We start from the raw sequence: 15929 nt of genomic DNA on the forward strand, positions 1-15929 counted from the left end.
AACCATGATGTAATAAGATAGGTGTAACATTGCGCATAATGGTGGCCGCTTGATCGGACAGCCAATAAGAAATTGGTCGCAATTGCAGCCGCGAAATTTGAATGTAAGATAAATTATATATACTAAAAATGTAAACTATAAAATTAAAATCTGTTAAAATACAATGCAAAAGCGCGGCAAATAATGAAATTTGAAAGATTATTGTTTTATACATACATAATATCACTTTTGTTGTTCTTATTAGTGATAAAACAAAACTGTTCCAGTGAAATATATTTGATTTCCACAGTCATATATACATGAAAATGTATATAAATGTATAAATAATGAAAAGAATTAATTTATTAATTGTATTTTTAAATATACCATAAACATGTATTAAAACTGCTAACTATATGACATTTACTACGTTTACGCGAGCGTTACTTCTGTAGTAACTTACGATAATTCCTTCGCGTAAACGGAATTTTCCTTTGCGTAAACGGGATTTTGTAGTAACTTACGATAATTTACTCCGCGTAAACTAGTAAATTATCGTAAGTTACTATACTACAAAAGTAACGCTCGCGTAAACGTAGTAATTGTTTTAAACGTTGTACATATATTTTACTGTAATATTAGGCATACGTAATGTTTACTATAGAGTATAGAAAATATGCGCATATGCGTTTTACAGAACCCAGTGATTGTAATAAACAGAACTTTGTAATTTTATGATATTGTAGATGTCATATGAAGTAATCTTTTTCATTCCTGGACTCCTGTTATTTGTACTATTTTATTACAATTGTATATTAAATTCTGCTAAACCGAATAAAAAAAGAAAGTAGTATTAATTTGGGTTTATTTATTTTAATGACTGCACCTTATTAAAATGTTGTTTCTGGTTATTTTGTTTCACATATTTACAATCAACTCTTTACATATAGGCTATTAAAAATATGACAGGAGTTTGATATATTATGAATAATTTCTTTATTCCAATTGATGGGGATTTCGAAGGTCTCTCGGTTAGATTTCCGTCTCGTATGATATAATCAAAAAGCTAGAGTATATTATAGGTAGATTAAAGGTAGACTTTCTTAATCATAAATCAATCACAATCAGACAGATTTCAATATACAACCACAGTCTATTGCCAGACACAAGTATAAAAAAAATATTGCGACGCATACAGTACTCACAACAGTATAGCAATAATAAGTTTATCAAGCAAGTGTAGTCAAGCAAGTGGACTCCCTCAGTTCCGCCTCCCGCGGACCAAGCTACTCGATTCACCCAGCCGCGAGATACGGGTGTTGAGGAGAGACCGCTCCTATGGATCGCTCTTTAATATTCTGCGACCAGGGTAAACATGAAAATCATGATTCAGCATTCGCAAGGCTAATCTTCGGCGTTAATCGGCTTCAAAATGGACGATAGATTTGTTGAACAGTTGCTCATTAAATTGTCCGTTGTGTGTCTCTTAAAAAGCTGAGTCTTCCCTGAAGCAAGATCGGATTGAATTTCGAATCCGACAAGGCTAGTTTCATCCGCGCCTCTGCTAACATGCTATCATCGCCACCTGAAAACAAAGTATTCAAGATTATATGTTCAAATAATTTGCTAGAACCAAATATAGATGTATTATAATATTATAATATTATAATACATCTATATTTTTTGTGTCTAAAAAGTTCTATTGTTATGTCCTGTAATACCGGTTATCTTCATTATAATATAATCTACAGTTTTAAAACAACGTTACAATATTTCTGTTATATTAATAATTAGTTATATTGGTTATTAAATGTAGGAAAGAGGAGGAAATTTAGGAAGGAAAGAGAAAGAGAGAGAGTATACTTATCTGAAACAGCATTAAAACTAATAGTTTGGTAATCTTTCTATAGGGGTGGAAGACATCCTGCAAATGTATTTGGCAGGTATGTCCAGCGTACAGCATTAAAAAAAATATTTGATATCTTTAGTTTAATATATGAAATTAAAATGTTGTTTGTAAGGCATTGTAGAATATTATTTGTTGTCAATGTTCTTTTTGTTACATATTTGTTCGAGATCCGTCGAACTTTCCTACGCGAAACATCGGCTCAAAAACATTATTATATTTAACATCGAGAAATACCGATGTTTATGTGGTTCGAGCTCTGTCGAACTTGTGCGAAACATACGTTCCCCGCGATCTCCGCGCCCTCAAAGACCATTGATCGCGATCACGCGTTACGAGAGTGCTCCCTTATTTTTCGAAGCACGGAAACGGCTGTTGTGACGCGTGATGTGACCATACGGACGAATAACGATTCAGCTCTCATCGCGCGTTCGTTCCTGAAAAACAACCCTCTTGAGTAAACGGCGAACTCGCTCGCCGGACAGTCAGTCGTTGCTGAAGATTCCTAGCCTCAAGTCGTGGGCCAGAACTCATAGCCGAAAGTCGTCGCGTATCAATCCTCGTCTAAAGACAGCACGGCTCTCTCCCTCTTAAATCGCTGCTTGAATCGCTACTCGCTCGTTTCGTCTTAAAGTGCGGATCAAAGTTACTTATATTTTTTCATTAAGTGTACTACTTATAGCGAGGGGTCCGAAAACTTCCGGTCGTGCTCCGCTCGTGATCGTTCTTCTGCCGCGCGCTCAAGATTTCCGTTCAACGCGTACAAGATCTCCGCTCCGCGAAAGGCTTCGATGCGAGAAGCTGAGACAAGATTTCCGTTCGCGATACCTGGCAGAAAAGTACGAACGACTCAGAAGATTTCCGAATCCGCGACGCACGATCCGTTGTTCCCCCTCGCGTCTTTTCCGTTCTTGAAATAAAAACTATATATTTCTTTGTGCAATCTGTGTTTCGAGTGGTTTAATCCTCATTCCTCCCGCGAATTTACGACTCGCGTTATCCACGCTTCTCGCTCAACTCTGAGCGGAATCCAGATTCAGGGCGACCGTCGGAAAGCGACGCCCGAACATTTTGGTCCTTCGAGCCGGATAGAAGCGTGTGGAGGGTCGAGTGTGTGACAAGTGTGCATATTCGTCACCATGTCCGAGCATCTCGGGAAACAGTTGCAGCTTCAACGTTCGATCGAGCGTTATCTCGATAATTTCAAGAAAATCGGAAAGGGGAACTTAACCCCGGCGAAGGTGCGTTCCCGCATTCAATCTCTAAAGAAACTCTGCATAGGCCACGCCTTCGACGGCCACGCAGATCTCCTGCATCGGATTCCTGAATCGAGCCGAGCAGCCCTGAGCTACTTCCAGGACAACGCCTTCGACACGACTCTCGCAGCCTAACACGCCCTCGACTACATGACGGAGTGCCTGGAGGAATTGGAGCCGGTCGTGAGCCCGAACCCTATTTTCTCGAGTTCGCGATCGAACTTAACGGTACCGGCGTTCTCTCTCTCACATCTGCCTCCGATTAAATTGCCTCCGTTCGATGGCGACCACGACGACTGGGAGACGTTTCGCGATAGATTCACCGCGTTAATTAAGAATAACAAAGATCTCGATGATTTCGCGCGCATGCATTTTTTCGCTTCATGTTTGAAGGGTCGCGCGGCCGAGTGCATCGCAAATATCTTGATTACCGCGGACAATTTCGCCATTGCATGGCAAGCTCTCATCGCGCGGTACGAGCACAAACGAAGGTCTCTTAATTTGCATCTTTCTACTCTAATTGAGTTACAAAAATCACGCGCGAGTCTGCTTCGGATTTACAGACATTGTACGATAAAGTCAGTACCGCGGTAGCTTCTTTTAAAAATCTAAAGCGCCGACCTGATAAATTGTGGAACAATGTTCTCGTTCACCTTATCGTACATAAATTAGATCCGATAACGCGTAAAGCGTGGAGTGTAAAATCGAGCGATACCGATGATCTGCAATCATACGAAGACCTTTGTCGGTTTCTCAAATCTCGTACCCGCGCGCTCGAAGACTGTGCGATCGGTTCCTCAAGTAAAACCGCGTCGAAATCTGCAAACTCGTCGCGAGTGCACGCCGCGAACGCCTCCGCCAACGACTCGACTCCGTGTCCTTTATGTAAAGCGTCACACTTCATAAATCTGTGTCCATCGTTTATAAGCAAGAATGTGAATCAGCGTCGAGAGATCATTAAACAACACAAAAGATGTTTTAATTCCTTAAGTACCAAACACTCCGTGCAGGATTGCAAAAGTAAATATTCTTGTCGTTATGTCATAAAAGGCATCACTCTCTGCTGCATTCTGACTCGGACTCTTGCTTCAGTGCCACAGGCGCTGTCTCTAGCGACAGTTTGTCCTCAAAGGACAATGCGGCGATTAACTGCTCGTCGCCTCAAGCCTCTGACTCGAAATCGGAGGTCAACTCTCTTTTCGCGGCTGCAAAAAATCGCTCGCCGATTCTATTGGAGACAGCGTGGATCACGGTCCGCAGTTCGTCCGGCCGTACCGCCGTCGTCAGAGCGTTACTCGACCAGGGCTCCGAGATGACGTTCATCTCGGAGAACTTGGCGCAAACCTTGCGAGTCAAACAGATTCGCATGCCGATCTCGATTTCCGCCGTCGGCGGAATTAACGCCGGGACATTTCAAAACGCGACACGCATATTCATTTCGCCGCGCGCGTCTCTCGTCCCGTCCCTCTCGACCACGGCGCTCATTCTCCCGTCCGTAACCTCCTACATTCCGAAACGCAACGCGGATATTTCGTCCATCTCATATCTCTCCGACTTACCGCTAGCCGACACGGATCCGACGAGTCGCGATCCAATCAGTCTCATTATTGGAGCGGATCTCTATAATGAGATTATTCACGACGGCGTGCGTAAAGGGGAGATCGGGCAACCTATCGCGCAAAATTCTATATTCGGATGGGTCATCTCCGGACCCGTCAGTTCAGCCGCGTTTCCTGAACAGTCCTCAGCGAAAATTCCTCGAATCTCAACGCATCATATTTGCTCTCTCTCGCTGGAGAAAGAACTCCGCCGGTTCTGGGAAATCGAGGAGCTTCCGCAGCGATCCGCTCTTACACAAGAAAAGAAGGATTGCGAAGAGCATTTCCGCTCGACTCATTCTCGAAATTCGGAGGGACGCTACGTCGTGCGTCTCCCATTTAAGAAAGGCCCTTCTATCAAAATCGGGGAGTCTCGGGTTCAAGCCGAGAAAATGTTAAATTCGCTAACTCGTCGACTTCGTGACAAACCGGAAGTTATGAAAGAATATCAGAACTTTCTCGACGAGTACGAACGTCTCGGACACATGCGACCGTTACCTCCCGCGCAAGACAACGAATAAAGCGTCTATCTTCCACACCACGGGGTGATTCGGGAAGATAGCGTTACCACACGTCTCCGCGTCGTGTTCAACGCGTCAAGCGTCACCTCTAACGGTACCTCTCTCAACGACTACTTGCATATTGGTCCGAAAAAGTAAATCAATATTTCCGCAATAATTGCGCGGTGGCGCAGATACAAATACGTTTATTCGGCGGATATCGCGAAAATGTATCGCCAAATTCTCGTCGATTCTTGCGATATAAATTACCAAAGAATTTTATGGAGACGGTCTCCTCACGACGCGATAATTGCTTTCCTGTTGCTAACCGTGACTTATGGCCAAGCCTGAGCGCCCTTTCTTGACCTTGCCCTTCTCGAGCAATTAACTATCGACGAGGGTAAACACTTTCCCCTCGCCATTCCGATTCTCAGAGAACATATTTACATCGACGATGCCGTATTCGGAGCTGACGCGACAAGCCTCATATTCAACAAATTCGAGATCAGTTAGTTGCCTTATTAAAACGCGGCGGGTTCAAGTTAAAGAAATGGGCAAGTAACTCCTCCTCTCTTCTAGACGATATTGACGTCGCGGATCATGGGCTAGCCGGTAAAAAGCCCTTCGCGCAAGACGAACAGCTCAAAATTCCACCCCTCGGTATCGGGTGGAACCCCTTTAAAGATGTTTTCGAATATCGCGTCGCGCTTTCGGATAAAGTTCCCGATACCAAACGTACCATATTGTCCGCTGTCGCGAAACTTTACGATCCGTTGGGCTGGGCCACGCCTGTCACGATCGCCGCGAAAATCCTCATGCAAAGGCTCTGGCAACTTAATATCCAGTAGGATGAGCTTCTTTCCGAATCGGTTTTCGCGAGATGGAACGATATATATTCACGTTTATCAGCTCTCGGTCACGTGAAAATTCCTCGTTGGAACGGCCTCGGGTTTGATGCCGAACGTTTCGAAATACACGGTTTCGCGGACGCTTCGAATCATGCTTACGCCGCCGTTGTTTATATAAAGGTAGTGTCTTCGTCGGGCAAAGTCACGATATCGCTGCTTGTTAGTAAATCTAAGGTCGCTCCTTTGAAAACGATAAGCATACCTCGACTCGAATTATGTGCGGCCTTGCTTCTAGAGCGACTTATTGATTTTGTTCGAGCGTTAAATGGTTATCAAAATCTTCCGTATTATTGTTGGACGGATTCCAACATTGTGCTTGCTTGGATCGCTCAAGATCCTTCGCGATGGAAGACGTTCGTCGCCAATCGCGTTACTCAAATTCAAGCTCTCGTTCCGCGTGCCTCCTGGCGACACGTCTCAACTAACGATAATCCCGCGGATTGCGCGTCGCGCGGCATTTTCGGTGATGAAATTCTAAATCATGAACTATGGTGGCACGGCCCTTCCTGGCTCACTCTCAATTCCGACGAATGGCCGATCGGCGACACGCGTCTTCCCGAAAGCGCTCCCCTCGAGGAGAAAACTATCGTTTTGCAATGTCACGCCCCCGGTCAATGGGATCTCGCCTCTCGCCACGAAATACTTCTCATGGCCTCGGTTGATTTGCGTAACCGCGTATATAATTAAGTTTACCCGTTTCTGTCGTTGCGATCGACCTTCCGACTCGCTCAACCTCGCGCTGACCGCCTCTCCTCCCTCGAAAAGTATCTCGCTCTCCGCGCCCGAATGTAATCAAGCTAAAACCTTTTGGTTTAAACAAATTCAAGCCGATCTGTTTTCGAGCGAAATCAAAACGTTGTCACGAAATCAAAACCTATCGACTAAAAGCTCGATTCTCTCTCTTCGACCGTTTTTAGATCAAGACGGAGTTCTACGCGTGGGTGGGCACCTCGGCAACACTCCCTTACCGTTTCCCGTACGCCATCCTATCTTATTATCTTCGCACCCCCTTGTCAAGCTCCTCCTAAATCAAGCTCACTTACGAGCCCTGCACGCGGGATCTCAGCTCACTTTGAATATTCTCCGTCGCGACTTCTGGATCATTCGCGCGCGCAACATAGTCAAAGCGGTTATACATAATTGCGTTACATGCACGCGCGAGCGAGCGGCAGTTCCTACTCAAATCATGGGCAATTGCCCGAGCCACGCGTAACCTCGACAATTCGCAGTTTTCTGCACTGCGGTGTGGATTATGCGGGACCAGTTCTTATTCGCGCTTCCTCCGGTCGCGGTATTACCTCCCGCAAGGCGTACATAGCCTTATTTGTTTGTCTCGCGACGAAAGCCATCCACCTAAAATTGGTTGGAGATTACTCCACTCCCGCGTTTCTAAACGCTTATTCCCGGTTCTGCGCTCGTCGCAGTCTTCCGCAATGTATGTATTTCGATAACGGAACTACCTTCGTCGAAGCAGACCGAGAAATGCATCGAGCGTACAAATCCGCCGTTCAAGACCCTAATTTTCTAAATTTAACCGCGTCAGATAACATTACGTGGAATTTCCTCCCCCCTTCAGCCCCGCATTTCGGCGGGCTATGGGAAACGGGCGTGCGGAGTGTCAAAACTCATTTGCGTCGCGTCTTAGGGATTCACACTTTAACCTTCAAAGAATTCTCGACCTTATTGTGTAGAATCGAAGCGTGTCTGAATTCTCGACCGATCGCTCCTCTCGCCGACACCCTCGATGACTACGAATGTCTCACCCCTGGTCATTTTTTGGTCGGATCTGCTCTCACGGTCAACCCGGAACCATCTTTGCTCGATCTAAACGAGAATCGTTTGTCGCGATGGCAACTAGTCCGACACATTACCGAAAAATTCTGGAAAATGTGGAGTAACGACTACGTGAACACTCTACAACAACGAGCAAAATGGCAAACGGTCAAGCCGCCGATCGGTCTCGGACAACTCGTCCTCTTGCGCAATCACACGTTGCCCCCGTGCAAATGGGAGCTCGGCCGCATAACGCAATGCCATCCCGGGCCCGACGGTTTCACGCGTGTAGTGACCGTGAAAACGGCCACTTCCGAATACCAAAGACCAATCGTAAAACTATGCGTTTTACCGGTCAACAGCGAGGCGACCAGCAATTAATCATACTTCTTGCGTCAATGCGAGACGCGCGTTAGATCTAAGTATTATATTCTAAGCTAGTTTAAGCAATTCGTCTATGTTATTCCACGGCGGGCGGCGTTGCCCCTTTAATTTTCAGTATGTCTCTGTAAACTTCTCGCGCTAATGTTTTATGTTTTTCTATTATCGCGCATTATTTCGAAATTATCGTTCCGAGGCGGGCGGTATGTTCGAGATCCGTCGAACTTTCCTACGCGAAACATCGGCTCGAAAACATTATTATATTTAACATCGAGAAATACCGATGTTTATGTGGTTCGAGCTCTGTCGAACTTGTGCGAAACATACGTTCCCCGCGATCCCCGCGCCCTCAAAGCCCATCGATCGCGATCACGCGTTACGAGAGTGCTCCCTTATTTGTCGAAGCACGGAAACGGCTGTTGTGACGCGTGATGTGACCATACGGACGAATAACGATTCAGCTCACATCGCGCGTTCGTTCCTGAAAAACAACCCTCTTGTATGTGGCTGTATTTATCTATGTGCTACGTAACCGGCTATGTATAACAGCGCATTCTTTTCTATGATTTCGCTAGCTGAAACTCGCTCAAAATCCTTCAGCAACTGTATTTCGTCTGGAGTAGGATTGTAACTTCTTAAATCTAGCTCTGGAAAGACAATTAGCAACAAAACTAAGTCGACAAGTTCGTAATTTTATCTAATTTTCATGGATTTCCATTATTCATAAATACGCAGATTTAGTAAATAATAAAAATAGTTTTCACTATTTAAAAAAATATATATTATGCAGAATATATTGAATATCAACTACAAATTAAATAAAAAAATTTAAAAATTTTTTCAGTACCTTTTTCTTCTTCTTCATTGTTATCGTCTTTTTCTTCTTTTTCCTTTGCATTGTCAGAAGAAATTTCGTCTGGTTCATTTACGTACATAAATAATTCTTTTTCGGCCGTAATTTGTTCTTCGTCAGATAGGAATTGCGAGCATGTTGCATTGATGAAATCAACACGTGTATTTTCAATGTCGATTAATGGTGTAGAGCTACTGTCTCCTTCCGTATTTTCTCCCGGCGAAATTACGTGTCCTGAATGCTTTCCTAAGATATACCATTTTAGTCGATTTCGTAGTTCCACAGGCGTCGGATGATCGTGTCCTGCACCCATTGATCTCAAATACGAGAAAAAATTTTCAAGTATATCTTGGTTTAATCTGCGTGTTAACAGATATTCGATTTGGAATGTCTCGAATGTATACTTGTCTTGAATGTATGGCAACATTTCTTTTAAGGACTTGTTACATATTAAAATTCCCTTTTGGAATTGCAGTAAAACTGACCTTAGTCCAACTCGCATTTCTTGTATAAATTGGCTCATATTATTGATAATTTTATTTTGTTCTTCTAAATTTATACCATAAGCATGCGAGCCACTATGATGTCCAAATTTCATTTCACTATTAAAAACATCAAACCAATCGTTAAATAATTTGAGTATAACAGACATATTTGCTTCCATTGTTTGCAGGCTAATAGTCCTTTTTCTCCGCACCACTGAATAGCCGATGCATTTTGGTTTAAAAAAACTTGTGCTGCCATTTTCACATTTTGACGTTGTGATCCTTTTACATCCAAATGTGCTCGACTTAGTTTGTGTGCTATTTTTAAGTCTCCTGTATTAAGTGCTAATAGTTCTTCTAAACAACTGTTATCGACAAACTCTCCATTAATTCTAAAACCAGAATCAAATAAATTATTTCTAGCCAATTTTAATAAATGCGGAACATCGGCATAAAAAATTTTTTTGAGGGAGTTGTCTACAGGATGGACAATAAAGCATTGCTTTCCGGCGCTCTGTTTAATTTTTGCATTTTCGGAATGACTGGAAATGTCGATTCCAATATTTAGTTCATTCCATAATTTCATATTAGTTGGACCCATGTCACATGTTATTGCCACAACAATATATCCAGCTTCATATAGGTCACGTATCACGCTAAACATTATATTCTGGGTCATTGACGTATCAAAATCGTAAAAAACGGGCTGTTTCCATTTTTTAAACAGTCCTTGTGCCATAATAAATTGGCATGTTTTATGAGGTCCGTAAACTTTCTGTTCCTTTCGTTCGAGGTCCAATTTATTTGAAATATATATTTCGTCAAACGTTAGCACAGTTAACTTGTCCGTTATGGTAAAATCATGTCCTTTATCTTTCATAATTTTCAAGACATCTTTTAGAATGCCGGGTGGAACATTAAAGGCTGCACACCAATTTTGTAAAGTTGCCACGCATGGCAGTGGTATTTTCTTCACGTCTCTCAAATACCGATAAATCTTTGCGCTTAATGACCGCAGAGCGATTGCGGACGTTATATCTTCGGATGACCATTTTATTCGAATGTCGTTAGGTGACATCAATTTTTTTATTTGTCCAGGCGTGAACACTTTGCTCAAGACATTGACCGCTATTTTTTCAGCTTCCTTCTGCTTATGTAGTGTCATTTGTGCAATGGTACAGGATTTTTGTTCTACACTTAATTGCAACTGTTCGATTTCTGTTGTTAATTTCTCATTTTTCTTTCTTATCTGTTGATTCTCTTGTTCAAGTTTATTCTTATCTGCTAATAAATTCTTCTTTTCTTCTTCTGTTTTCTTCAAAAGATCCAATAACGATTCCATAGAAATACTTTGGTAGTCATCAACTTCTTCATTTCTGCAAAAAATATAATTGCATTTTTACACTACTATACAATGTAAATAAAGAGGTAGATATATTGTCGAAAAATTAGTTTAGAAATAGACAAAAACTAATTGTAATGTCAATGTAATGCGCATAGTAAAGAAAGATGATGGCGGGCTTATAAATAGTAATTTAGATTAAATTAAGATACATACATTTGTTCCTCATGCACACATGGCTCAAGTTCAGCATTTATAAGTATGTCTGTCTTTATTCTGAAAAATATAAATAAGTAGTTTCTTATTTATTTACATATTTACATTACACAGTATAATAACAATAATGTATTTTTGCAAGTAAAATGTATTATAAATTTTTTTTGTTTCTCTAATGGCACATATACATTTTTGTGTACACTAGTACAAGTCTTTTTTTTTTAAGAAATTAAGACAACTATCCATTTAAAAATAAAGAAAATACTTACGGCACTTTTACTTTTTTTCTTTTCATTTGTAACACGCTTTTCTACAGTTCCATCTTCAGACGTTATTTCTTTCCGTTTTTTTTGCAATAACAGTAATTTTGTAGGAATAGAACCCTTTTTCAGTCTTTGCATTAGTTTGGCAGGCACATTGTTTGATCGTGGCTTTGTCCATTCCATTTGAAAGCAATCTTCTTCGAAATGGAGATTGCATACGTGTGATATAAATTATATTTTGACATATTTATTAATCTGGTCAAATAATATTATACATAATAATATTGTATTATAAATACTAATATAAATTATTACATTACATCAACTTATCAGTGTCAATTTTTATGTTTATTTCATTTCTTTGACAAGCATCAAGCCATTGCTGACGAATGTCAGTCTCCTTGGGGAATCTAAAGAATTTCAAACCCCTTGTGCTCGTATGGTCTGTGCGGCTTGCATAATTTTTTATGCAGCACGTCGGCATGATTTCTGCAAACAGAAGAAAATATTATATATAATATGTAAATAAAAAGATTTGTAGAGAAAATTATTGTTATATTAAGTTCTTTTCATGCAAGATACTTACAATGTCTTTTTGTTGTTCTTTTACAATTACTACGTTTACGCGAGCGTTACTTCTGTAGTAAACTTACGATAATTTACCCGTTTACGCGGAGTAAATTATCGTAAGTTACTACAAAATCCCGTTTACGCAAACGAATTATCGTAAGTTAGTACAAAAGTAACGCTCGCGTAAACGTAGTAAATGTCTTTTCTTCTACGATGTCCTTTTTTACTGTCCTTTTAGAATATTGTTTTACTATCTTTTTAATGTGTTTTTACTGTTCTATCGGTCCCTGTTTCACCCACTTTACACAACACAACACAACACAGCACAACACAACACAACACTACACAACACTATACATTACACAACACTACATTAACTAACACTACACGACACTACACACAACACTGCACACAATACTACACAATAGAACCCCAAGTAGAACAGCAAATCACAATAAGTCAAAATGATATCAAAATGACAATTTTTGGTCATTTTATCATTTTGATGTCATTTTGACTTCATTGTGACTTTCTGTTCTACCTGGGACACTACATTACACTTTACAATACTTCACTTCACTTCACTTCTCTTCATTTTACTATTTTAATAACTGTTTAGTGTTTATAACTTTTCCCGCTTTATTGTCCGAGAATGACAGCTAACAACAACAGCTGTTAGCAGCCATATTGCTTTTTAGCATTTGCGACCAACTCCTGATTGGTCCATAACTTTGGACGAGTGCGCATCCACGAGAATGTAATACTGCGTTCCCACTATACGCGTCGCGCGTCGCGTCACGACGCCACGTCATGAGTTATCCAATCAAAACGTTTTATTTTATGACGTCATTTCCGACGCAAGATCTTGTCGGAAATGACGTCGTAAAATGAAACGTTTTGATTTGAGTCCAATCAGGAGTTGGTCGCAAATGCTAAAAAGCAATATGGCTGCTAACAGCTGTTGTTGTTAGCTGTCATTCTCGGACAATAAAGCGGGAAAAGTTATAAACACTAAACAGTTATTAAAATAGTAAAATGAAGAGAAGTAAAGTGAAGTGAAGTATTGTGAAGTGTAATGTAGTGTCCCATCTCTTGATGATTATATATGACAATATATCATTATATAGGCGATTAAAATATATTTAAAAATATGTACCCGGGAAAAAAAAGATTATTATATATGATCATATATAATCCATATATGAACATATATGAGATTATATACATATATGTAAGAAAGGGGGGTAGCTCCGGCCGGTGGGTAGCCTCGGCAATTGCAAAAAATTAAACTTTCCGTGTGTTTACTATCAGTGTTTTGTTCTTTCTGCACTCATTTGTATCCCACTAGACACGTGCGGTTAGTTGAGCCAGATGGGCTGTTGTGTTTGGATGTATATAACAGTGAATATTGGGTTCGGCGAAATATAATCACGCGACAATTAATATTGAAAAAGGTGTATTATTGAAAAGACGTAAGTAATTATGTATTCTACCTTGATGGAATATGGGGATTGGGAACAAAACAAGCTGAACAGACTCTGTTATGCGTGGCTAATATACTTTACTTTATAAACGTAGTTTCAACGATTTCAACAGTCTCTTTACAGCGCGAGAGCTAGCGAGAAAGAAGGCGGAAGTGAACAACGAAACAAACAATCGCGGTAGGCAATCAAGGCGCCTTTACATTAGTTTACGGAAGCATGAACAATAGAATACATAGAAAATATAAATATCTTAATTTGCTTATATAAAATATAAATATCTCAATTTGCTATTGGAACACATTTCTCAACACTCCTCCTCAAAAATTAATATTTAATGTTCAAACTCAAACTTTACTGTTACGGAAAATACATCGTGAATCTAACTTAAGTTCAAAAATCTACGCAACTTTAAATATTGTTAATTTCCTAACGGTTTGGTTAATATATCTGCCCCTTGTTTATGAGTACTCACGTACTCTACTGTTATCAGACTTTTCATATAATAATCTCGTACAAAATTGTATCTCACATCTACGTGCTTAATAGCGTTTTCGATTTGGTGACTCGACCCGACCCTGAGTCGGGTCGAGTCAGATCTCAAGTTCAATTTAAAACTCGATATCTTTAGGAACGCACTCAGTATCATGACGGAAGGTGTGTCTCCTAACCTATTACTGATAGTTCACGGAAGCTCTAGTACTATTAGCACATGCGGAACTTCATACTTCAAGAGATCTCGCGAAAATTTTTCAGCTCGTATTAAGTAAATGTAATAAATATAACAATGAGTGGATTAGGTAAGAAATTTGTACTATGTTAGTAATTACTGTTAATTATAAAAAAGAACAAATGTACATACCCCAGGGAGAACAGAAAGTCACAATAAAATCAAAATGACGTCAAAATGATGGTAAAATGATGGTAAAATGATAAAAAAATCGTCATTTTCCAGTCATTTTGACTTTATTGTGACTTACTGTGCTACTTGGGACAATATTAATTGATTGTAACAAAAAATCATAAATGATAATTTTTACAGGAAAGAAGAAGACAAGTGTGAAAATTTGTCGCGATGAAAATGGACAAATAATAAAAATGGATGAAGGGATTCTGTATGAATATGTGGATAACGACGGTAAACATTTTATTTAAAATATTGTAAAATTAATAATATGCTTTATCGCCATTGAATTTCCACTGCTGTAGCATCAAAAATATAAAATTATTTTTTTCCTCAGGAAATACCACATTAAAATTTCTACAGACAACACATCCGTTCTGTAGCGAATCATCATCATCAACATCAGTTGAAAGTGGTAAGTGATTTGTGTGCGCATTGCTATGCGAAAAACTTTGAACAATAGAAATATTGCATTTGAGATAACGATGAAGCAATTTCATTCCAGAGAGCATAATGCCATGCAGTACAGCATCATTTAGGAATGAAGAATCTGTTGAAGAAGAAAATGATTCACATGGAATTGTATAGACAGATAATGAAAGCAAAAAATTACTAGAATTATATTTCGAAAATGTTAGACAAATAGGTCCATTTACCAAATTCAAAAACAAGAAATGTATGTGGGAATTTATAAGTAATGAAATCACGAAAACATTTGGAACTATTCGTTCGTCCGTGCAGTGCGAATACCGATATAAAAATATGTTGAAAAGAAGAAATGCTGCAAAGAAAAATAACAAAAAATCAGGGAATAAAAAATGTAATATCGACTTTAAAGAAGAATTTGAATTAATCAATAGTATCGACGATAGCATCGAACCTGACGTTTGTTTCGGTATAGGCCAATGTACTATTAAAAAAAGAAAAATAGGCTCTTTGAGCAGCGAAGATGAAGTTGAGAGGAAAATTCAGAAACCATCAAACATTTTTGCATTGTTACAAGACATTAATAATGAGAAAGAAAAGCAGAAAGAGCGTCGGCATAAAGAAAAGATAGAAGTTCTTCGAGAATTATTTTCCACAAATAAAAAATAAATTATTTCAAGTAATACTTTTTATATGCAATAACCAAAGTTTATATTATAACAGTAAGTTTTTCCATATAAAATTTATATTATATATATAATATAGATTATAAATTTTTTTTATTTTATTTTCGATATCGTTATACTTTATATAACATTGTGATATTAAATGTAAGATTTGAAGAAGCAATGATATTAATTTGTCACAAATGTTTTAATTAATAGAAAAATATGCATTAAGTTCCGTTTATTATCATTTTTTATTTTCAATATTGTCATATTTTAACATAATATTGTGATATTACATTGTAAGAATTTAAATGTATGATTTGCCAAAATAATGTGATATTAATCTATCATTTTATAAGCGTTTTAGTTAAAAAAAAAAAAGATTTACTGTAATACTGAAGACTTTTATGTTTGTATTAT

General features: G+C 39.3%; 1 long non-coding RNA gene across 2 annotated transcripts; it reads left to right on the forward strand.

The window, feature by feature from the left end:
• The first annotated feature begins 14146 nt into the window (after positions 1–14146).
• On the forward strand, positions 14147–15686 carry LOC143897957 (uncharacterized). Of its 2 annotated transcripts, none has more exons than XR_013257057.1 (4): positions 14147–14311; positions 14554–14649; positions 14753–14830; positions 14907–15686. It is a non-coding gene; the product is annotated as an uncharacterized LOC143897957 (long non-coding RNA). The 2 variants fall into 2 exon arrangements; XR_013257056.1 differs by having other exon boundaries at positions 14154–14311; positions 14921–15686.
• The last annotated feature ends 243 nt before the right edge of the window (positions 15687–15929 follow it).

The sequence above is a fragment of the Temnothorax americanus genome, unplaced genomic scaffold, assembly GCF_048541705.1.
Source record: "Temnothorax americanus isolate GAGA-0224 unplaced genomic scaffold, ASM4854170v1 Scaffold212, whole genome shotgun sequence".
Taxonomy (NCBI): domain Eukaryota; kingdom Metazoa; phylum Arthropoda; class Insecta; order Hymenoptera; family Formicidae; genus Temnothorax; species Temnothorax americanus.